The sequence below is a fragment of the Mus caroli genome, chromosome 13, assembly GCF_900094665.2.
Source record: "Mus caroli chromosome 13, CAROLI_EIJ_v1.1, whole genome shotgun sequence".
NCBI classification, from domain to species: Eukaryota; Metazoa; Chordata; class Mammalia; order Rodentia; family Muridae; genus Mus; species Mus caroli.
In genome coordinates this window covers 89437021-89461282 of record NC_034582.1, presented here as the reverse complement: position 1 = coordinate 89461282, position 24262 = coordinate 89437021, and the positions used below count along the sequence as shown (strand labels likewise).

Below are 24262 nucleotides of genomic sequence, written 5' to 3'. Positions count from 1 at the left end.
ACCCCCCGTTATGGCTTGGATTTCGTTATCATATCTAAAATCTATTTGCCTGGTCCGAGGTCTGGAGATTCCATGTCAATATCTAACAGCTTTGGTAGCCTTATGCTTCACACTGATACCAGCTTGAGTTACTTTATTTTGATTTTATTTTGGAGACCGAGGTTTGCTATGTAGCCCTGGCTGGACTTGAACTCCTAATTCTCCTGCCTTAGCTTCCCAAGCACTAGGATTACAGGTGTGTGCTGTCACAGCTGGCGAGTTATTTTTTTGGATATAACTTAAGGCAGCACCTGAGGTTCGTTGGTTTCACACGTGAACTTTTAACTGTGCCAGCACATGGCTGGAAAGGCTGGCCTTTCTTCCCGGAGTTGTTTTAATACCTTTGCCAAAACTTAGTTGACTGTGTCTGGACTCTGTCCCTTCCAGTTGATCTGGGTTTCTCACCAATGCCATGCTAAGTTGTAAAATTAAGTGATATGCTCATTGACTTAAAAAAAAATCTTTTCTATTAGTTTGTCTTTCTATGATGTCTTCTGTACCCTCTAAAGAATTCCACTAAGATTTTAACTGCTATCAGGTTAAATCCACAGGTCAATTGGAAGGGAACTGATGTTTTAACTGCTGAATCTCACGGTGCATAAACTGGTGGTTCTGCCGTTGACCTCAGCTGTCTGGGAACGAGCATTTTTTATTTCCTAACAAAAATGTTTGTGAAGAACTAATATGAGGTCTTCTTTTCTTCTCACCTTTCACTGTGTCAGCGTTACTAAGAAAGTCACACATTTCCTGTCTAGGACCTTAGTGACCATGTAATAGCACTTCCATTGATCAAGGCCAGCTCCCCATAAAACACAATTCACATCACTGTTTCCGACCTTCCTCCTCCTTATTTACAGCTACGGAGTCTGTGTTTGGTGAAGGGCAGGCAAAATCTAATTTGTAACGGCTAGAACTCGTTGTCCACTTAAACAATAGAGAACTGAGTCACAAATTCTGTCTTCATAAAACTCCTCCATACTTTGGAAAATGACTCATTTTTAGGCAGCGTCTGCTGTCACTGCTTGCCAGGAAGTGATCTAACTTGGATAAGTTTGAAGGTTTGTAGAAGTTGTGCAGCCCCTGTAGAGAGGCATTCTGAGCTGGCATCCATTGTGTGCTCGTGTGTGTGTGTGTGTGTGTGTGTGCCAGGCATATCGGTCCATCAGCACACATCACTGTAGCATTTTTGGAATGTTCTAGCTCCGTTGGTCTCAAATGTTAGCTGCTTTAAAAATCCCCTGGAAAACATAGGCTTCTGTGGACTATTCCCAGAACATACGATTCCTTAGGTCTGAGATGGGTCTAAAACTTCCTATTTCTAGCAGTCCAAAGAGGTTGCTGGTTGGAGGTTACTTGAAGGCTCTTTCTTATAATATCTCTGTTCGTGCCCCTGATAAGAATCAATAATCTTAAAAGTCCGCAGTCTTTCTAAAACTTTATGTGTCTACAGTGAACCATCCATGCAGGTAATGAGGTGGTGTGGATTTGTTCTCAGGTTCCCACAGGCAAGCATGAACCCTCCTCTTGGGAACCCCACCCATCATCCAAGCAAATGGAGGAAAGGAAGCTAGGTCACTTTGCCTTCTGCAGCCTTCTCGAATGTAACTGGGATGGAGCAGGACCTTGGACATTCAGTAGCTTATTATTCTTATAAATCTGAGTCTCTTTTAACTCAAGAAGGTACAAGATGCTTGAGTTTCTTTAATGTGTGTGCGCTGAATTTTATAGAGCGAAAGATGACCTAACCTGGATGCAGGAAGCATTCAACCCTCAAAAGGGATCTGTGGTATGGCTGTATAGGACTCATTCTCAAATGCTTACCACTGGCAAAGCTGCCTCCTGCCCAGCCTGCCAGCCTGAGTTTGACCTTTTTAACCCACAGGTCAAAGGAGAAAACTGACTTCTCCAAGTTATCCTCTGACCTCTATCTGTATGCCATGGCACATATGAGGTGAGATGTGTGTGTGTGTGTGTGTGTGTGTGTGCGTGTGCGCGTGCGTGTGCATGTGTGTGTGTGCACAGATGACTGTGGAAGCCAGAAGAAGGTGTCTGAATCCCTGTAGCTGGAGTTACAGGCAGTTGTGAGCTGTCTGGGATGGATGCTGGGAACCAAATTAGGGTCCTCTAGAAGAACAGCAAGTGCTCCTAACTGTTAACCCATCTCCCTAGCTCTTAATAAATCAATTTTTAAAATGTAGCAAAAATAAAACGCTTACACTGACCGAAAGATATATTCTTATGTGTCTTAAAGGAGCAGAAATAGCAGGGTAGGGTGAAAAGGATAATAGTTAGTCAAGTAAATTTATGTTCTGTGTGCTATGGACAGGCACTCAATAACCAATTCAGGAGATTCAGTTATTGACCGATGAATCTGTTTACCTGGTGTCTTAGTTAGAGTTTCCATTTTTATGAAGAAACACCATGACCAAGGCAATTCCTATAAAGGACAGCATTTAACTGGGGCTGGCTTGCAGGTTCAGAGGTTCAGTCCATTATCATCAATATAGGTGCATGTCAGCATCCAGGAAGACACGGTGTTGGAGAAGGAGTTGAGAGTTCTACATCTTGATCTGCAGGCAGTCTAGGAGAAGACTGTCTTCCAGGCAGTTAGGAGGAGGGTCTCAAAACCCATCCTCATAGTGACACACTTCCTCCAATAAGGCCACAGCTATCCCAACCAGGCCTGGCAACCTGGGCCAAGCATATTCCAACCAACACACCTGGGAATCGGAGTAGTTTGGAAATTATTATGTTCATCTTGTCTCTCTGTATCCATCCGTCGCCAACCTCATGAACGCTGTCTTCTCATCATGGCATTTGTTCTCATGACTGATACCCTTATGGCAATGGTGGAGAGCCCATAATTAGCATATCTCTTCATTTCTTTTCCATCTCAATTTCATATCAATGTCTGTGGTCCAAGTTCTGTTCTCAGTTCCTTGGATCTCCCTCTGCCCATGCTGAAACAGGGATTGTGTGTGCCTTCAGCATGTGCCGCCTCGCTTTGGTCTACAGATGCTGAATGGCCGACACGTGGCAGCTAGGAGGTGGGGAGGTACCATGATGCAAATGTAGTCAGTGGGGTGAGTTTCTAACCTTTTTCTGCCCCATCAGCTATCTAGAGAATCCGATCTTGTGTCCTGAATAGGAGGGGGAGTTGTCAGGCTCCATTCTGGAGCAGAGACTTCTAAAGAGCTTTGATAAGAAGACAGTGAAGACGAGCTCCTGATAACTACTCTTTGAATTGGGTTAAATGGAGAAACCTAGGGGGAAGCCACAGGGGTCCTGAGGAAGCATTGGAATTTCCCACACATCCTGGGGGCAGTGTGTTTGTTTAAAAAGATAGGATTAGATAGCTCCCAAGTGCCCTTTTGCCCTGTGACCTTCTACCTACAAAATCATTCCGCCTTAAGCTCAGGTAGAAATGTGTACAGGATCTAATCTCCTTATGAGTCTATCAATATGAGGTATGAGCTTTCAGACGAATGTGCCTCTCTTGGCGTCGCTCACTCCAAGCAACACAGAGGACATTCTACCTTCTAATTCATTTTGGGGACCAGGAGACTTATTTTGTCCTTGGAAAAACTAGGGACTCAGAAAGCCTTTTGGTCTTAGATCCCAGCATCCTGACTTCCACTCTGTGCTCGATGGCCTATGTGCTGTGACCTGCTCAACTGCACTTAACCTTCCAGAGATAACTGTGGCTGGGCAATTTGGTATAAAGCCCCTTAGGGAAGTTTTAATAACTCTAGGAGCTTTGGGAAGGCTTCTGTTGCTGGTTTTCTCCCAAGGCACACTCTGTATTTGAAAATCAGCTAATACCAACCCAATGACGCCCAAACTACAACTCTGTGATTGTGGGAAAACATAATCAGAAGCGGTGTTGATTGGTTGAGCTACGTGTCTGAGCATGATGGGGGACATGATTTCGCCCTTCAGTTTTAATGTGAAGCCACAAAGCATTTCTTTGTTAGAAATCAGAACACAGAGTTGAACAAGCCCAAGGAACAAATGATATCATGGCTTAGTTGAATCAACTGAGAAATATTCTTATGTTAAAGAAATTCTTGAACATTCTAACCAGGGCATTCCATTCTTGAGTGGAATTGAGTGAGAGGTTCATTTGCAAAGAAAGTGAGCATAAATAACGCCATTAAAGATTGAGGAATGCTTTCTGTGATGTACTACTCATTATTTCAAATCTGAAATATGTGCCTTAATTTTTACTAATCTTAAAAGTGTTTATGGTAACATCAAGACAGTGCCCACTGAGATTATACCAGAACCTATCCCAGATGCATGTCTTGATCAGGACCCACTGGGAGGAAGCGCCCTCTTCCTCTCTCTTCCTTTTGTGGGGGGTAACTCATGCATTATGCATGTGAGGCTGGTGTGTTGTGCAAGCACTCCCATAGGACTGTGTAGCAGTGCTGCAAGCCTGGATCTGGGGTGGGGACCACGTCTTGGCATTTTCCAGTGTAAGAGGAATGGTTACCTGATATTCAGTGAATCTTGGCTGAAGCTCACTAGCCCTTTCTGGGTTAATTTACTGTTGTTTTATTATACTTTGCTTTTTCACCCATGCCATTGTTTGCTGATGGAAATGGTTTCGTGCTGACAGGCAGTTTTGTAAGTGATTCTTGGGTTTCCGACAAATGGAGTGCCCACTGTTCTTCGTGTCAGCAAAATGATAAGTTAAATTACTGCCCCTCATACTTAAAACTAATTCAGGGCTTAAAATCTGGAGCCATACAAATTTATAAGCACTGTTTAATAGGAGGCAGTGCGTTTGTTGATTTACTGGTTGACTCCTCTGTGACTTAAAAAGTGTGTGCGGGGGAATATTTTAACATGGTTTAAAGATGAGAGACAGGATGGAAGACCCGTCAGGAAGCAGGCTTGGTGGGAGACGGGAAAGGGCATGAGGTTTTGAGGTAGAAGAGGAGTTCATATGATTTCTGGGTAGCCAGCAGGCAGTAATGTCAATGGAATGCCTTTGAGAATATATAAAATAACGCACACACGATGGTCCCTGCATGTAATCTCTGTACTTAGGAGTCTGAAGTAAGAGGGTCAAGGGTTTAAGGTCAACCTGGACTTAAGGATCAAAAGAAACAATGACCATGTAAAATAAGATAAATAGAAATACAGTGAGATCCCATGATGTTTAAAATAATTATCTGATTAAGAGGCAAACATCATGTGTTAGGGTACATGCTGCTAAAATTGGCTATGGAAGAATCTTATGACTACTGTTATACTTAAATAACAATGAGCATAAATAATAATATTGTTAAATTATCCCTAACTATAAAATGACACAAAATATAAATAATCTATAGGAGACAAAGTCCTAGCCAATTACCAATTAACATACTGGGTTCAGTTGGCTGTGTTGATAATCAATCAAAATGCTATATTTTAACTAAAGTTAATGAGAAGTGATCAAATGTAATTGTTCTCCTATCCCAGTCTGTGATTAAGAGCCCATGGATCTTGGATTAAGACCACTCTGAGTTAGAGGAACTTGGCTAGAGTGTTAACTTGACCATGTAATGGTTACATGACATTGGGTGAGTTAAGGTCTCAGAAAGTCTTTCCCATCAAAATGAGGCAGTGAGTGATATAGAGATGGCTCAATGGTTAAAAATGCAACTAAGTTTGGTTCCAAGCACCCATGCTGGGCAGTTTACAACTATTTGCAACTCTAGTTCCAGGGGATCTGTCACCTCTAGCCTCTATGTGCTCATTCCTACACAAAGACATATACATAATTAAAAAATAAAAGTAGTCTTTAAAAAGTCTTCCTAGCTATACCATTGATGACAGTGCCCTGTTGGCTGAGTTGTTGGAAGACCATGGAACACCATGCCTTGCTGGCCTCATGTGAAGAAAGTGATTTGGGGACACATGCCTCCTCTAGTTGGCTTTCTTTGGACACTTGCTATATTTGTTTGGAGCAGGGACACAGGTGTTTAATACTGGAGTCCAAATCTCCTCTTACCTCTACATTGTCTCAAGAGCTGTTGAACCTTAAAGAATGGAAGGGGTGAGGCTAACATAGGAAAGGAAAAGCATTAGAAAATATGCAGGCGGAGATTTGTTAACCCTTCTTTCTTTGTTCACCCAAAGGCTTTTCTTACAAAGAAATAACCATTTGCTCTTTGTGAAGGTTTTGGCAATATCTAAAAATGGCACTGCCACCTAAACCTATTGTATTGTGGACGAGTAGGTCCCCTGAAAACTGATTGGCCGCAAGGTGTGCTTTAGCTGTTTGTTGAAGGGGAAGGATCACCAAAGTCTGGTTAATACATAACTGTGGCCCAGATTTATGGCTTGACTTTGGGGGAAACTCAGAAGAGTGGATACCTGGTTTGAGTATTTCCATAGGCAATCATACCTACAGGACATAAGACTATCTTCTTTTTTCTGGCTGGCCACTGAACAGTGTGGGCTTAGCACTAGGCAAGCCATCCTTCATCTCTGATGGATTCAAAGGCAGGCTGCTGTAAGTGATCTATCCCCTCAGTGTGGGTGTGAAGTCAGTGAGGCAATTGGAGTCTCAGGATTTCCTTGTCCCTCGGGGTCAGGGCTCACACTTCGTTTAATGTCTCCTTTTCATCAAAACCATATTTGCTGTCTCACTTCCTTCCCAGTGTCTGGCCAAGTTAGTGATGTCTATGAAAACAACCTGGCAGACACTCAAGCCAGATAAGAAAGGAGAGCATTGGCTCTGCAGGAGGAAGCTGTGCAGGGGAACAGATGGAGATGGTGTCTAAACAGCATGGAAAAGGTGTGGACTCGCTTCCCATCCATAGGACTGTCTGCTTGCATCAGGAGCCATGTGGGGACCTGGCGGGTTTCCCCATCCCTCTCAAAGATCCTCTCAGCATCCCCCAAAACACTCACAGACCACATTTTCTGCTCTTCATGGACTTTTGAATGAAGAAACAGAGAGAATAAACAAGATTGCAAGCTTTGCCCCGGGATGGTGGCAAGAGAAATGGGACTTGCAGTTTACAGTTACCAAATATGCTGCTCTTCAACATAAAATGACTTACTGAGTACCAAGGTGAAGTTTGTAGTAGGCATATGATTGGCTAAGGGTAGAGGTAGGACTTCAGAAAGTCCCTGGGCTTTTGCCATCTTTGCCATCATTGTCATCTTCTGAGGCTTACCAGTTGAACCCCTATGTAGCCGGCAAGCATTGTAAACACAGAAAAAGCAAGAAAGGCTTGACTGTTTCTGGGATGTTTGCAGTTGTTTTGACCTTTCTTTCATTAATCTGCACTTCTGAGTGCCCTAGCCCGAGCTGAATCCTCTACTAACTTGCCAACTAATGTCTTTGGTTCTTGGTTTGTTTCCTTCTGATCCAAACAGTCCAAGCAAAAAGACAGGTTGAGTATTCCTCAAATGTTGGACTATGACATCATCCTTTTGCTTATTTTATTTGTGGATTTTGGTTCCTCTGTGTAGTCCCGGCTGTCGGGGAACTTGCTTTGCAGACCAAGGCAAGGTAGCCTAAAACTCCGATATCTACCTGTCTCTGCCTCCCAAGTGTGAAGATTGAAGGAATACTCTTATTTAAAGATTTCCCACTTGCTTCTTAACTTATCTGGCCATCTTGATATCAATGAAAGCCTTTACATCTTAACCCACCTTATGCCCTGTTTCTGCATCATTAACTTTGAGTCTTCTTAAGACATTCTGTTCTGTTTTGGCAGTACTGGAGGGTAGAAGCCAATAGCTTGCGCATGAGAGGCAAGTGCCCAACTACTGAACTGTATCCCAGGCCCTGGTTTTCTTTTTATTTTAAGACAGGGTCCCACTAAGTTACCCAGGCTAGTCTCTGATTCACTATGTAGTGAGGCTGGTTTCAAACCTGTGAACTTCCTTCTCCAGCCTGTGGAACAGCTGGGAATAGCAGCCCATGCCTCCATGCCTGGTGTAAGGTCATTTCTCATCTGCAGGTTTCCCCCGTGGCTTTCTGCCTCTCATTTGTGACATCTGTTACTTGGCCAACTTCTCCATGTGTTCTTGGCCCACACTGCCTCCCCTGGTTCGCATGTACGTCTTCTGCTCTCTCTTCCACAGTTTAGCCATGTTATATGCTTGGCTTTATATGGTCTTTCATTATTTCACTTGACTTGTTTTCTTCAGCATGCCAAAGTTCCTTAATAGATTATAACTCTGTTGTATATGGGTTATAATAGACTGTAATGCAAGACACCAGCACACACACACACAAATATTCAATAAAAAGGTAGTCCTGATTTCTGCATCAGCCAGTCAGGGGACGCTTCCCCAGGAAGCAGGCTCCCAGAAGGTTAGTCCAGGGCCATGGTTGGCTATAGTGATTTGTCTAAATAAAGTCTGAAGCCTAAATGTGTCACTTGGACTGCAAGGACACCATGCCAAGCTCTTGCCTCTTAGCTTTGTGCCCTCCTCCTAAATGGCCACTTAAGAACTGAATGGTCTTCTATAAACTAGGAGTAAAATCTAACTGGTGGTGTCCTAAAGTTCAGATTTGGTTTGTTTGAGAAGCAAGAGGAGAGTAGAGACAAACAAACAAATAAACAAACAAGACACAAAAGGCGTTAGGGGTGTGGGCTGGAAAGTTACAGCACTTTAGGACACTTGTTGCTCTAGAAGAGGATTTGGGATTCTCTTCCCAACACTTACACTGTGACACACAACCATCTGTAACTCTTGTTCTAGGGGATATGACACTTCCTTCTGACTTCCTTGGTCAATAGACACATATTTATATACATACTTGTAGGCACACATTCACACGTATAAAATGAGGTAGATCTTTTAAAAAGGCACTGGGGGACTGGAGAGATAGCTCAGTTGTTAGGACACTGACTACTCTTGCAGAGGTCCTGCCCTGGGTTCAATATCCAACAGCCACATGTTAGCTCACAACCATCTGTAACTCCAGTCCTTGGGGATCTGATGTCATCTTCTAGCTTACACAGGCTCCACGCATGCAAGTGCTAGACAGACAGACATGGAGGCAAAACACTCTTACACAAACTAAAACACTTTTCAGTTAAGCACTAGCTGAGGGGGAACTTTGGTAATAGTATGGGCTAAGATTTAACCAGCAGTAGGGGATGGCTTGAGCTCATGGGTCAAGCAGAGGATAATAGGAAGCTGAAGAGAATACGGAACACCAAGAAGGGCAGCACTTTCAAGGGATCAGTATGATGTGGAAAGACGTTTGGGAGATGTCAGAATGTGTATGGATGATGTCTGATTAATTTCTTTGTTTTTCATGAAGCTGGTTTGATCAATGATTTGTGAACTAAGGGACATTGTGAATTAGTTATCTTTAAATTTGCCAAGTGATGTTGTCATGGAACTTCACATTGTTAGCAATAACATGTACAGATAGGAGAGATATTTTTTATTTATTATGTCATTTAACAACTCCATCCATGTATATGACATATTCTGGCTACTCTTGTTCTCCCCCTCTCCCCCCATGAACCCATCCTCCTCCCTACCTGCAACTTTCCAAGATTCATGAGTTTCGGTTCTGTTGTGTGACCCATTTAATTTAACCAAGGCTATCTGTGTGAGCATTAGCTTGGGACTGACTATCCACTGGAGGTTGATGGGTACCATTAAGTGGGTACCCAGTAGGAGGCTCTGACTCCTTCCTTGAATCCATCCATAGGAAGTAGTTCAGCCATGAGGGGTAGGATCTTCTGAGTCTCTCCTCCAACCTTGCCTGGCTGTGGATGGGACCATTCTGTGCAAAGCCAATGGATGGGGCCATTCCTGTGCAAAGCCAGCGCACTTATGCATGCTCGTTGAGAGTCTGTGAGAGCCGTGGCTGTGCATTGCACAGAAGCTGCATATTGCTGCTTTTATTCCCTATTTTCCAGCTCTTACAATCTTCCAGATCCCACTTGGGCAGTGTTCCTGAGCCTTGGAGGAGAAGGTATAAATGCCTGGTTTAAGGCTGTGTGCTCGGCAGCCACCTAGTCTCAGCATCTGTTATTGTATGCTACCATCATTATCCATGTTTGTATCTTTCTAAACATTTCCTATGTGTTTATATGCATAAGTGTTCATAAAGCCTGCTGCTTAATATAAACCACATGGGTTGTAATTAAAATTGCTTCCCCACCCCCACCCCCATCCACACTGTACATCTTGGGGAACACGGGTCAACATCTTTATTTCATCAGTTTCCTGGGTAGGGAGGTGGAAGAGTGATATAAAGGAACTAGAAAATCTTTCCACAACTTGTGTTGTGCTGAGTAGCCTCCCGAGTTACATACTTGATTAAAGTTTGCTGCCAACTCAAGGGACTCTCATGAGGGTACTGTAAAGATTCTCCAACCCCTTCCCGTCTCAGTATGAAGGTGCAGTGGCCTTGTCCCCAGTTCTGCCTCCTGAGGTCACATTGCCCCTCTAAACAGTCCTAAAGGACCAGCCCTTCCCCTGTGCTGGCTCATTCTGTTCTATGTATCACACATCAATCCATTTTCTCTACTAGACCCTGAGAAAATGGGCCAGGCTGAAGCAGCTGCTCTTTTCCATCATTCCTTGGCTGCCAAGGCAGCTAGCTACCCTTCTTCTTACGTTCTAGAATTCCAGAGAAGTCCAACACTAGCTCTGTGTCACCTTATGTGTGAGGGACTCAACTGGAAGGCCTAACTGATCCAATTAAAACTCTAACCATGGGATGAGACACTGATGTCCCCATTTATCCTCTCTTAGCTCTTTTGTCTGGGCCTCCACTGCAGGCAAGGGGCTCATGCTCTGGCTTCCAGCTCTCTCACTTTTGTACATTTCTAGGGAAGACTGGTAACCCTGGGATCCAGGTCACTAGGCTCTTGTGCCATCACCAGAGCTTCCAGTGTAGCAGCTGGCTACCTGTGTGTGAGTTTTTCTTTACACTAGAAACTTACACGTTGTGGAAAATATTTAATCCCAACCCGGAATTTCTACTCCACCTTTGATTGTTCGGTTCCCAAATAAAAGACACACAACTTTTATTATTTACATATCAGCACTAGAGCTGTACAGATATCTATTCTCTATCAAACCTATTTCCTATCAATAACCCTGAGTTATTATTTACTATGTTACTCTGGGCTGCTCTTAACTTGTTGGCCACCCTCATTGGCCATGTTTTCATGATCCCAACTTATGTCATCTTTCTCTCCTACCTTCTTCTCCCCCTCATAGTCTTACCCTTAGCCCAGGAACCCATGACCCTGCCTAGCTTTCTTCTGACCAGTTATTGGCTGTAGGCTTCTTTATTCATCAATCAAGGAATTGGTGAATATAAGTTGGAAATTGGAAAGTAACTTGGGGGACATGGTTATATAGCTTCACTTGGGTCTTTGTGCAGACTCTGTTATCCCTGGGGGCAATCAGACCTTGGGGGGGGGGGCGGTATTTAGTATTACAATATAAGCAAAAGCCAAGCCTCAACACTTACAGGTGAGATTCTCGGATCACAGGGATCATATAATGGAAGGCCCTTACATCCCTCACCAATAAGGTCTTCTGAATATGCCACTTGGATCCCAGCACTTTAGAAAGTTGATGTTTAGGTTTCTCGCCAGCCTTTCAAAGAATACAACTCTACCTGCATCTCACTATTTCATCTTTTCTTTTAAATTTACAAAGTAGTTCTTCCTGTATTTACTAAGCATGTTGATCCTTTCCTTTGTGTGTGTGTGAGAGCTACCTATTAATATTATTTGACCAACTTTTAAAACTTTTTAACTTTATAGCATGTGTGTGCATGTGCATGCCATGGCATGCATATAGAGGTCAGAGGACAGCTTGATGGAGTCTGTCGTCTCCTCCTTCCCTTATGTGGGTTCTGGGGTCCAGCCCAGGCCATCAAGCTTGGAACTTTTTACTCATTGGGCCAACTTGCAGACCATGCTTTTATTTATTCTTTAAAATAGGAATTCAGTAACCCAACCCTTTCAGCACTATTTGGATGTCAGGACTCATCTCTGATTGCTCTGTCCCCCTGGGGAAATGAGTCAGAAGACGGAGCCTTTCAAGAGACATACAAAATATAAAGTTCCTTAAGTTGAAAAGCTAGAAGAGTGCACAGAAAGATATATATAACACACAGGTTACCTGCCAGAGCCACACAGGGAAGACTGGCATCTGTCCAACTTGATGGCTCTGGGTCCTTTGAAATCAGACCCTTTCATGGTCATCTGTAAAAGGCTGAGTTGGTGTGTCTTTGTCCCCATGTAGAGAGCAGAATGTGAGGACACCTTCAGTGCTCACCAAACCTTGTCCCTTCAGTCATTTTCAATGACTGGGGCCCTGATATTTGTATAGTGATTCAGCAGTGGGCAGGCTCGATGCTTGGATAATTTGGTTGAGATAAGCTCCTGGTGTAAGCTTTTCAAAGGTTAACAGAAGCCTGATTTGAGTGCCCTTGTGCACAGAGGTTTCTAGGGACTTCTGATTGTCTAAAACCCTCATATAGAGCTGGGTTATAATAGTGGAATTTCAGAGAGACCCACAGGGCCAGTTAGGGACAGTTGACATTAAACACTGCAAAATTCCAAAGTGCAGACAGCTTGGCAAGTGTAAGTTCGGGTGCATTCTGTTCGGGACTCGGTTTTTTCCCCTTCAATAGTGCCTTTGTCCTTCTGCTAAAGGTCAGACTGGAGTTGTCAGGTCCTCGTGTTCCCTTCCCAGAGTTACTAAGGAACAGGTCCCAGAGTTACTAAGGAACAGGGTCGATGGGTTGGTTGATTCAGTGTTTATGTTCTCATCCACCTAGCACGAGGCCGGATTTTACAGATTTGGCAGTATACGTGAATGGTTCCATTTTCCAGCTCCTCATGAGCAGATGCGGGTTCTGAAGTCACTGTGAACACTCATAGTGATCTGTGCCCACTTGATTGCTGGTCTCCTCGGCAGCAAGGTCAGCACTGTGGGCAGGGCCAGCCTGCGTCTTCCTTTAGAAGGCAGCAGAGTTGGAATCCCAGGCTGCCATCTGGACCATGGGTGTTCAACTCGGATGATGTAGCTTTGTAATGTGGGTGCAGCCATTCCCTGGCAGAGCTGTTAGGTAAAGGAGCACATATTGCCTGCTTCCCAGTGCATACGGGGCATGTGCTAACTTACCCGGGAGGATTAGGCTTGGGCACAGAACTCTGAGTCAGGGCCTCTACTCTCGCTCTTTTCAGACCATGAGAAATGTCGAGAAGCCCTGCTTCAGACAGAGGCCACCAGGGACCCACAGCTGACCTCTGACTTCCTCAAGCTACTGGAAAGTCCTGGTGGACAGTCCTCAAACACACAGCTTTGCCAGGGAGCTAGCAGTGGACGTGTATATACCCCTGGTGATTGTGTCAGTGATTTCTTAAGCCTCACTTAGTTTGTTGGGGTGGGGTGACAACATAAGCGGGAAGTGATCTTCCCTGGGCATAGCTTCCAGCTGTATTTTGTTTTGTACCCCCTTTCCAAGTTCTGGATGACATCCTGGGCACATTATAAAAGTCCTCAGCTGCCAGGTGTGGTGGGTCATATCTGGTATCCCAGGATGCACAAAGCTGTCCCACAAAGCCATGAGTTTGAAACTAGCCTGAAGTACAGAATTAGACTCTGTCTTCAAACAAACTCCTCAGCTCGCATCTAATGCAGCCTCACCCCCACCTCTACTCCTTGTTTCTAAGCTTTAGCTCTGGGGTGCAGGGGCAGAAAGGAGAGTCTGGGGGACCAGAACCAGAACCAGGTAGACATTTGACATTGAGTAATAGTAGGACCTCTTGCCAGTCTCTGCTTCTGTAGGCTTTGTTCTGATGCTGAAGGGCTGTGTGTGTGTGTGTGTGTGTGTGTGTGTGTGTGTGTGTGTGTTTGCTCGAGTGTGTGTGTGAGTCCCCTGGGGCTGCTTAGTGGCACCCCTCTTCCTCTCTGAAGAAGTTATTCTGAGGTTAAACAAGGTCCCCCTTACACCGCTAGGTATTAATGCCACATTTGTGCCTCCAGCTCCTCCTCTGGGTAAGGGTATTTTTTATTTGTTTGTTTGTTTGTTTGTTTGATCAGTAGCTTTTCTCCTTTGAGTGAGGGTCTTTTCATGATGAGCTGCTGCCTGGAAACCCTGAAGTTCTTATCCTCTCAACCTCTCTTCAAAAAGCAGCCCTGTTCACTGCTGTGGTCTGTGCTCTGCCCAAGGCTCAGAGCCCTAGGATGGAATGGTATTCTTCTTTCAGGGAAATCCACACCCAGGCAATTTGCATAGGGATCCTCCCCTGAGCTTTCCCCCTTCTAAACATCTAGTTCAAAACTGGATCCCAGTCTTGTGGCTTGGGTATCCCCCCAACCCATGGGAAGGAAGTTAAATTGTCTCAACTCTCTCACAGTAGCTAGAGTAGCCATCTTCCCCCTGGGGGAGAGGACTGGGGGGAAAGGCAATGTCCCCAGTGGTTCTTTTGGAAACTGTCCTATGGTCCTGACTTATTGAGAGGTGATCAGGGCTGGATTAGAAACTTTCCGTCCCCACCAGGCCATCAACCAACCTTTCTTTCTTTGGGTTTTGGGTAGGAGGATGAGGAACTATCAAGAATTAGACTGTTCCTCTTGGTGCGCTGAAGGGGACGATATCTATCCTCAATACTGTCAGCTTCGGGCTTGGCTGTAATTCCAATAAGGAAGAAGTCCCACTCAGTAGTGTCCCTTTTACATTGGTGCTGCTCTCTGTCATTGCTTGAACTTAGTGCCCCAAGGAATGTGCCCTTGTATACCCTTTCCTGTTATCAGAGAGGGCAGGCCCAAGCTGCCACTCACGACTACTCATGTAGAATTTGAACACAGGGCTTCCAAGGGTATCTAGGTTGAGGAAGATGCTAAAGATGCTATGGGGCTCACTACAGCATTATTTTTTTTTTTACAGCATTATTTTAATTGCCTGTAAGAATAGGAGATTCACATTTCTCCAGGTTTCCTTTGAGTTCTTCCTACTGACTCGCTGCCAGGAGCTCCAAAGGTGTGTTCTCTTGGACAGACTGCTCCAGGCACTGCCCCCTCCTGCACTCACCTAAGAAAGCGGCAAATCCACTGACCTTGGGTAGGCTCACTTTAAATAGCAGAGATGACAACTGTGTGGGAATCGGTCTCTGGGAAACTGTAGTCTAGTTCATTTATTCAGCAGATACAAGAGAGAGAAGGGGAATGGGGTGACTCTCCAGTTATTGGCTCCCAAGGGAGCTCCCTGGCAGTTGCTTGAAACTTAGGTCACACGGAGGGAGCACCCCAGCTGCCTGGAGTGGCCAGGCCCAAGGTCCAGGTTCAGGCAGGAAGGAAAGAGGGCAGGAGCGTTTAGGTGTCGCTGAATTCTCAGCAACATTTATTGTGTCCGCTTGCTCTGTTTAAGTCAGCCACACCAATGCACGCGCAGTGCTGTCTCAGTGGAGTTTTGGTGTATTCCTGGATTTCTCTTGTTTAGTTTGATCAAGTTTCTCTCAGTGTACTTTTACCAGTAAGAAAGCTATAGTTTTCAAGAAAGTGCTGGAGAGAACAACTCGTCCCCCTGTGAACCCAGGACCAACTTGCACCTATATGAAAATGAGTTCATAGACAGAGTGGGAGGGAAGGGGAGAGGAGAGAAGGGGAGAGGGAAAAGAGAGAACACTATAAATGTGATTTCAGGTGTGTTTCATTCAGCACTCGGTGTTTAGCTGTGTCATCATTAGCTGAGAACTAGTAATGAGCATTTGAAAGCTGAACTCCCCAATTCAAAGGTTGTGTTCTACAAACTGTGTCTACGCACTCATGAGGAGGAGGGGCTGTCCCATGCAACCCCCACGCAGCCACGCAGCCCACTTCCCTCCCTGCCTGGCTCACCCCCACAGACAGGTATCTGTTTGCATATCCTGCCCGGGTGTGTGTGGGGGGGTAGGTTTTCTGAGGCTAAAGTTAGTCTGGACTTATTCCAAATCATATAAATAATTTAGGTGATTAGATATGACTAATGCCTCTACTCTATATTGCTGCTCTGGACTTCTCCCGACACACTCCTCCACGATAAACATCTCCAGCCGGCTCGTTCCCACGTGGGCCTCCAGCCTGGTGGCAGCAAGCCTTGAGCAGATCCGGCCTGTTGAAAATCACTTTACCTTTCTTTCCTCTTTCCTAGAATAATTTGAGCTTGTGTTTTAGAACCACCTTTGCACATGTGTTGTCCTTTAGGCAGGTGTCAAGAGGTGTCCATGGACGGGACCTGTAGCACTCGATCTCCTGGTGTCCTTTAACTTTTTCTACTGAGTCCTTGCCATGAACCTGAGACTGTTGGGATGACCTAGTGGCCCTTTCCTTTGTCACCCTTCCTGCTGTCCTTCGGCTCATGCTCTTACCATGTCTCCATTTCCCATCTGTAAAGAAAAGTGTGTGAACACATGTGCCTGTCCAGGATGTCTTCTGTGGCTTAAGAAATCTATGTCATGCGTATCTGTTGAGGAGTAAGGTCCATGAATGTGTAGCTTGTGAATTAGCCCGGTTCGGCTCTTGCAGCTTATCCATAACCAGCATGAGGAAGTTGGGGGCGGGGAGGGGCATTGTGAAACCCAAGCTGGGCCCAGCACACCCTCGCAGCAGGATTTGTTATTGTACAGAGCTGGCTGCGCCATCCCTCAAGCCATGTTTCCTGAAACCTAAGAAGCCCGCGTAGAGTAGAGGTCTCTTATAACCAGCTCCTGTTCCCTCAAGCCTTCGTGTGACTGTCACATGGTCTCAGCCTTCTTCTGTGTGGTCACTAAATACCTTACTGAAGGTGAAGCCTGTGTGTGACACTGGGATTTACCTGAGGCTAGTCGGAGAAGACTGGAGGTGATGGCAAACCTCCTACTCAGGCCGCTCTCAAAAGAGGGGCTCTTCTCAGGCTTCTTCCCTGCAGAAACTCTTTTGGTCATTTGTCTATGCAACGGAGCTAGAAACCTTAGTGTCATACACAAAGGTAATCCCCAGGGTGTGAGCACAGCACAGCACAATCTTTATCTCAGCCAGTTTCTTTGTAAGTGTGTGTGTGGGGGGGGAGCATTAATCCATCTGTTTTTTTTTTCTGGTCTGTCACTTTTCTCTTTTAAATGTGTTTATTTATACACACAGACACACACATGGGCACACACACAAACATACATACATACATACATACATACATACACACATGCCCCCCCCCCACACACCCGCGCATGCACGCGCACGTGTGTGCACATACCCAGAATCAAAGCAGAGGTCTGAGGAGAGCTTGTAGGAGTCATTCTCCTTCTGCCACATGGTTCCAGGGGTGGAGCTCACCCTGTCACTCTCGGCAGCAAGGACTTCCATCAGCTGAGCCACCTGGCTGGTCCTGACTTTTCTTTCTAACTAGGCATAGCATCCAGTTGTAGAGATGTCCTTTTGAACTTCTTATGACATAGATGTTTATTTTCTGGTCACGTCTCTCAGAAGAGACCTGCTGCCTTTCCCCATGGGGTGGGGTGGTGAAGGTGCGTGTGGGCTTCCATTTCCTCTGTCTGAAAGAAGATGCCTCAGGAACAAATTTTCTTTCTGATGACTGCTTAATGCAGGCCAACGATGACATTGTAGACAAGGGACACAGTACCTCATTGTCTGGAAGGTCCCCACACGGTGGAGGCTCTTGGTAAGAACCCGTGGCAGTTAGCCACTAAGGTGTCAGGTCCTGGTTGAACTGTGCTAAAGAGACTTGTTTTGCCAGCTCTAGGCTGTGCCAGCCTTCCTCTCTGCTTTCATGACCCCTCAACCCCAGAGAGCTGCTGTTAGGACCACAAAGCAGGTAGATGGTTCAAACAAACAAACAAACAAATTACAACAACAACAAACAACAAAAACTGACAGGAAAAAGCAGCCTATTAACTTACAGCAATATTAGATGATTTCCAAGATGTGAGGCCTGTAGCCCCCCACAGGGCTTTTGCAGCCCAGCCCAGCTCAGAGTCCATACTCCCTGAGCCAAGATATATGGAGACTCCAGGGCAGAGACATGTGACAGAGAAGACACTCTCCAGATGACTTTGGTCCTAGAAAGGTACTCTGGGTGGCAGGGCTGTCATTAATTATTAATCTCCATGTAAAATCAAGAAGTAGAAACAGGTCACCCAGCAGTAAATGCTGCCCTCTGGTGAGCCTGCTTCAGGGTGAGCTGCTTGGAGAGGCCTTGGGAAGGACGGGTAAGCACAAATGGCTGGAGAGCAGGACCTGGCCAGCTTGGCTCTAGCTCAGGTAAAAGGGGAACATTTTGCTTCTTTTTTATATCCTATGTGCAGGGTGGATAGCACCTTAATTAAGGGCTGTAACGGTTTATTCCCCATATCCACACATTTTATTGCATTTAAAAGGTCCAAAGGAAGGGCACACAGGGAAAAATCATGTCTTCATGCCCAGCTCACTCCATTAGTGAGCACACCTCCCAGTGTCTTTCATAGCCTACTAAGGAGAATGTCTGGATAGATATCTGTAACTATGGTGATAGATACTGAATGATGACCTCATACTGACATAATGATGCGGCTGACTCTCCATCTCTATGTGTCTTGTTCCTGTACATCCAACCATCCTTGGCTCAAGAATATTCCGGGGAAAGGATCCTCCAAGCACAGATAGACTTTTCTTTTTAGAGTTCCCTAAGCCATGAACTATAAACATGTATACTTACATCATGTATTTAAAGTGTTCCAGAGGCGATTTAATGTAAGGGAGAGAAGGCACCATGTAGATCCTTTTCAGGTTTGCATATGCAAATATTTATATGTAAATATTTCATAGAAGTGAGTTGATCATCTATGGGTTTGGGGATTCAGGAGTGTCCTGGAACTAATCCTTTATAGATACCAAGGGACAATTGTGTATGAGTGTGGCACATTCACATTACATAAAAGTCACCATGTAACCATAGTTATAGCCATACTACTATATATAAAATCATATATAGTTAGGGTTCTACATGCACACATGCATAATGCATCATACATACATAGTTATGGACGGTTAGTATATCATGGTGTAATACAGTGGTCTACACAGCAGGCAACATGATTAAATAGTTCTCAGTAATGACAGTTTTCTTCAGCCTGTCACCCTGCTTTTAAGCAGAAGGGCATTCAGAGCCTGGCACCCAACAGAAGCAGTGTCATATAAGGCAGCCGAGAACTGGAGGTGTGTCACGGGAGGGAGTGCCTGCACAGGAGGGAGTTGACAGGGCAACATTTTACTCCACAAGCTGAAAGCCATGCCTATCCCTGCTGGAGGATGCCAGGGCAAAGGCTGAGCTGACCCACTCCTCAGAGCATCTTACAGGGACTCACTGTGTATACATGGCACGGATTCATGCGAGGCCCCTTAAAAGTGATTTCCTTTGACTCCTATTCCCCATGACATAAAAACTGTATTGTCTACATTGGTTCATCTTCTTGCAATGTTTCTTGTATACCTGCATTTTTACTTATGCCAAAGGTTTGGCCAGTCCATTCATTAGCAAACCCCTGAATTCTACCATCTTAACTCCAACTGTGCCATTTCATATGTGAATTCAAAAAAAAAAAAAACTTCACAAATGTCGCACTGTTTTATGTTTGCAACATCCCCTTGCCTTGGCTTTACTGTTACAAGTAAGAACGGTGCATAGGGTTTTACCACGAAGTACAGTCCCTACCATTGGACTTGAAAGTTGCTTGTTTTTAAGTCTTTGTGATCAGTATTCTCAGACAGTTGGTTCTCAAAGCTGCTCCGTATTGCTGTAGACTTTCTACCATTTTTTAGCCAGATTAGATGCCCAGTTGGGAATTACAGAGTGAAAGAGAAATCTGTCTATGGCCCGGGATGCCAGTGGCCACATTCTGACCCTTGCAACATCCCTGGAGACAATCACAAGCATCTATCTTCCATTTAAACCACACACCCGCTTTATTTTTAGTGCATTGTGCTTAGAGCCGTTGCCATAGGAATTGATCTATCAAGTGTCACAGTGGTCAGCTGAGCAATGGGGAACTCCTGTTCTCTGTCTCTAGAACACGCTGTAGAGAGTACCATCTGCCACCTGCATTGTGCATCCTTTCTCTTCAGCCGTCCCACCTGGTGCTGGAGGCATTGGCTTCATCCTCTGTGCTTCTGCTCACAGATCGAGGCTGGCAGGAGTGTGGGTGTGCAGCCCTCCTCAAGCTGGCCTTTGTGAACTATGAACTTAGACCTGTGAATGAATGTGGAAAAAGAAAAAAAATCATAGTTGGATGCTATTTGTTCTTCATACATCTCCACTGAAGGGAAATTAAAAAGTGGCTGACTGCTTGGAAAGACTTTGTGTATCAGAGAAGGGGGGTGGTGGGGAGGAGAGTGGGCAGCATTTGCAAGAACATATGTTGGATTCTTTTCATTCTCCTCTTGGTGACAATGATTGATGGCATCTAGTGAGTCCCCATTTGTCACTTCCTTAGTACAGCTGGTAGTGGGGGTGGGGAAAATCAATAAGGACCCGGAAAGGACTTGGGATGTGGCTACAGGAGGAGGGGGCTGTTGCTATCGCATTAAAATCATCACTCATACTTAAGTGTTTCAGCCCACCTGCCCTGAGCAGTTGTCTCTTTGTCCCTTAGACTATTGAAGAAGCTGTTCATGGCTGTCGTTTCATTCTTCACCTCCAAGAGAGGGTTAACTTTGAACATAAGCACCTGTCATAGTTTAGAGGAGAGAGAGAAGTGCCGGCTATAGCTTTTACCTGTTAACTTTCTTCTGTGCTCTGGCTTTTACTGTCTTTTCGCCATTCCAGAATGACCATGCTGTAACAAGTCCATGTTGAAGAAGATTTACTTGGGAAAGAGATAGGTGACGGTCAAGAAGGACTCAGGGGTAGGGAAGAATTTGGTCGTATTAGTTGACAATCTTTGGAAGCATGTTGCACGTTGCTTTCCTTTTCCTGCCTACCTTAGAGCAAAAAAATAGGTTGGAAAGTGCAAGAAGGAAGATCGTGTTTGGCTAGATGATATCCACATGGCGCAAACAGACCCGGGAAAGAGAGTCTGCTTCGTCCCATCCCAGGTTGTATTCACACCGTATTCCTGCAGTCGCTGTGCCAGGGAGCCGCTGCGGTACTCTTGCCTCTTTCTTCGTTTCTCTTCCTCTGCACCTGCTATGGTTTTTTTACAGTATGGGAAGAGGTTTGCACTGCGAATGCCCCCTACGCTTCAGTCTCACGTGTAGCATTTCAGAGAACCCATAGGACACGCTAGCACTTTGGCGCACTCGTACTTGGAAGCTCTGGGGGCCAGCATATTTTCCTGTAGGATGTCCTATGTCCCAGCAGCTCCCAACAAATGGACTTTTTAGCTTGTAGATATTGAGGGACCTATGGTCCAGCTGCTCCATGGAGGACAGCGTGGTGTGTCCTTCGGAGCATCTTTAAGCCGAGCTCAGCTTCCTGCTTTCTTTATCTCTTAAGCACCTGTTGCATGATGGCCACTTTTTAACAGGATGATCCCATGTGTGTTATCTCTCTCCATTTTCATGATGGCTCTGTGGCATAGCTGCATTAGACCCAAATTTCTCAAAGGGGGCACTGTGGCCAGGGAAGATTGTTGTGACCCAGAGAGATCATGACTAAACTGCAGAAACATGTTTGAAGTCAGGTTTCCATGCATCTAAATCCCAGAGCACATTTATATTCCACAAATCTTTCTAGAACAGCAGCTCTCAACCTTCCTAATGCTATGACCCTTTAGTACTGTACCTCATGTTTTGGTGACCCCCCAACCATAAAATTATTTTTATTCCTACTATAATTTTGCTACCATTATGAATCATAATGTAAACGTATCTGATATGCAACCTCTGTGAAAGGGTCATTCAACCTACAGGTTGAGAACTGCTGTTCTAGAAACATCAGCTAACCGCAAATAGTGTGTTCAACTTAGGGTTGTATTAAAGGGGCCAGCACGCCTGGCTTTAGGAGACTGGAGTTTAGAGCTGAGTCGTTTAGACAGGGCTTTGCCAAGAGTGTCTGCTCAATCAGTAGCTAGTCCTGGGGAGTGAGCCTTAAGCCTCGCTCACCACACTAATCTTGAATGGTTTGTCAGAACAGAGTGGCGTGTGGCAGAGATGTGTCCCACAGAGATGACAGCCTGAATTTAAATCACAGCACCACTCTTTACCGGTTCTCTCAGCCTCTCTCTGCTTCCTGAGCTGGTATAAGAATACATCCCTGGAAGTGCCAGCTACATGCTAAGTGTTAGCCAACATGCTAAGTAGCTGGGGATGGCACTTGTTTGTAATTGTCATTACTCTGTTGTGAGTGTCTCAGCCTAGAGAAAACCTGGCTGTCACAAACCCAGGCAAATATTTACAGTACCTTATGCATTATCAGTGAAGGCTATAATTTGTAGATGGCAAGAGAATATGAGGTTGGATTCGCTGGGGATGGATGGGCAGGTTGTGGCAAAAGAGGAGTTTGGCATAGACATTTGCTAGCCTGATTGCTGCCTGGAGTCTGTATGGCAGGGGCTGACAGCTGCTGGGCAGAGGAAGGTTCTGGGGTTTGAGAAGCTGAAATAGCTGCCGCTTAGTGGATGTGTTTCTGTGTGCTGGACACGGTAGCTCTGCTTCAGTAAACTCTCATCCACCCTCTTGTTATCCTCTATGTTACAAAGGAGGGAACTGAGATTGGCTTAGCCAAGGAAGGGGGACACAACTCACAAGAATTGAGCATTGGTCTAGCCTGATACATCTTACTCTGGAGCAGAGGTTCTCGCTCTTCTTAACACTGCGACCTCATTTTGTGGTGACCACCAACCATAAAATTATTTTCATTGCTACTTTATAACTGTAATTTTGCCACTGTAATGAACTGCAATGTAAGTATGTGATAAGCAGGATATCTGATATGTGACCCTTATGAAAGGGTTGTTTGACCACCCCAAGGGGTCGCCACCCACAGGTTAAGAACCTCTACTCTGAAGTTTGTGCTGTGCACTTCTCAAGACAAACAAGGTCTGCACAGAGTGTGCGCTCTCAGTGGCACGGTCCAACAAATAAATCAAAACCCTTAATAAAAATGTGAAATACTCCAGAAGCTAAAACCTTCTGGCATAATACCCCATGGAAAATCCCCACTCATCCTCATGTGTCAAGTGTCTGTTACAGTTAAAGTCCACACACCCTTCAAGCTATATGGCGAAAGGGTAGGTGGAACATACAAGGGATTTGTGCTTAAACAAGGCGGAAGATCCAAGGCCATGCTGCCTGTGCGTTGGTTTTCTTCTCTTGCTGCCCCATTTTCTTTCTAAGTTCCCTTTCTTATTAGACACCAGACAGACTAGATTACGACCCACCTTCAAGGCCTTATTTTAATTTATTTCTTTAAAGATTCTCTTTCCAAATATCGTCAGACTTTGAGATGGTTATGGCTTTGATGTATGATTGCAAACAGGTGTGTTTGGAGACCCTCAAGAACTCTGTTCTTTGAATAAGCAAAATGCATCGACTCAGGGTCTGAAGCACAGTTCACCTTGAAGGGTACTTACTGTTCTCGCAGAGGACCCAGTTCAGTTTCCAGCACCAGCATGGCAGGCAGCTCACACCAGTTCACAACTCCAGTTCCAGGGGAGCTACAGACAATTCCAGGAATTGATAGGCCAGTCTTTCCAGAGCATCCTCGCTTTTTTTTTTTTCCCAATATGGATTGGCTATGTCTTTCTTTTCTTTTTTTTTTTTTTTTCTCCAATCTTCAAGTTCTCTTTAGTTTGGATTAACAATTTCTTTTTTCACTTCTTTCATTTTTTTTTTCCTTTTGTGCTTACCGTAAATGAGAACTCAGACCACGCTTTTAGTACTTAGCAGTCTTCTCAACCGAACATCCATGGTGGTAATACAGAAAAGCTACCTACCTTATACAAAATACTAGAATATGGTCAACCAAGGGCTTGCCCATTTGATAATGAAGACCTTTTATTGAATATGCAGCATCATTCTTCATGTCCATCTGAGACGTTTCCAAATCCTCTTTATACCTATATTTCTACCAGTGGCGTCTATTAGCATCTAACTTAGCCAGTATTCCAGGGGACAGTGTTGGAAAATGTTTGCCAGACTCAACAGGTTGTGCTAAATCATCTTCCTAAAGTCTAGTTGGTTCCTTACAAATATTAGAGCCATGTATATTCTCTCTCTCTCTCTCTCTCTCTCTCTCTCTCTCTCTCTCTCTCTCTCTCTCTCTCTC

The 24262-nt window shown here is 44.9% G+C and overlaps 1 protein-coding gene and 1 long non-coding RNA gene across 2 annotated transcripts in view; one reads left to right on the top strand and one right to left on the bottom strand.

Annotated features, from left to right (window-relative positions):
* Window positions 1-24262, top strand: part of Iqgap2 (IQ motif containing GTPase activating protein 2) — a 259748-nt gene that overhangs the window by 93605 nt on the left and 141881 nt on the right. The gene's annotated exons all lie outside the window — the stretch shown is intronic.
* LOC115029066 overlaps window positions 20170-24262 on the bottom strand; it is a 12092-nt gene continuing 7999 nt past the window's right edge. The window contains exon 3 of the long non-coding RNA XR_003834630.1: window positions 20170-20245. This is a non-coding gene — a long non-coding RNA (uncharacterized LOC115029066). The remainder of the gene's footprint in view (window positions 20246-24262) is intronic.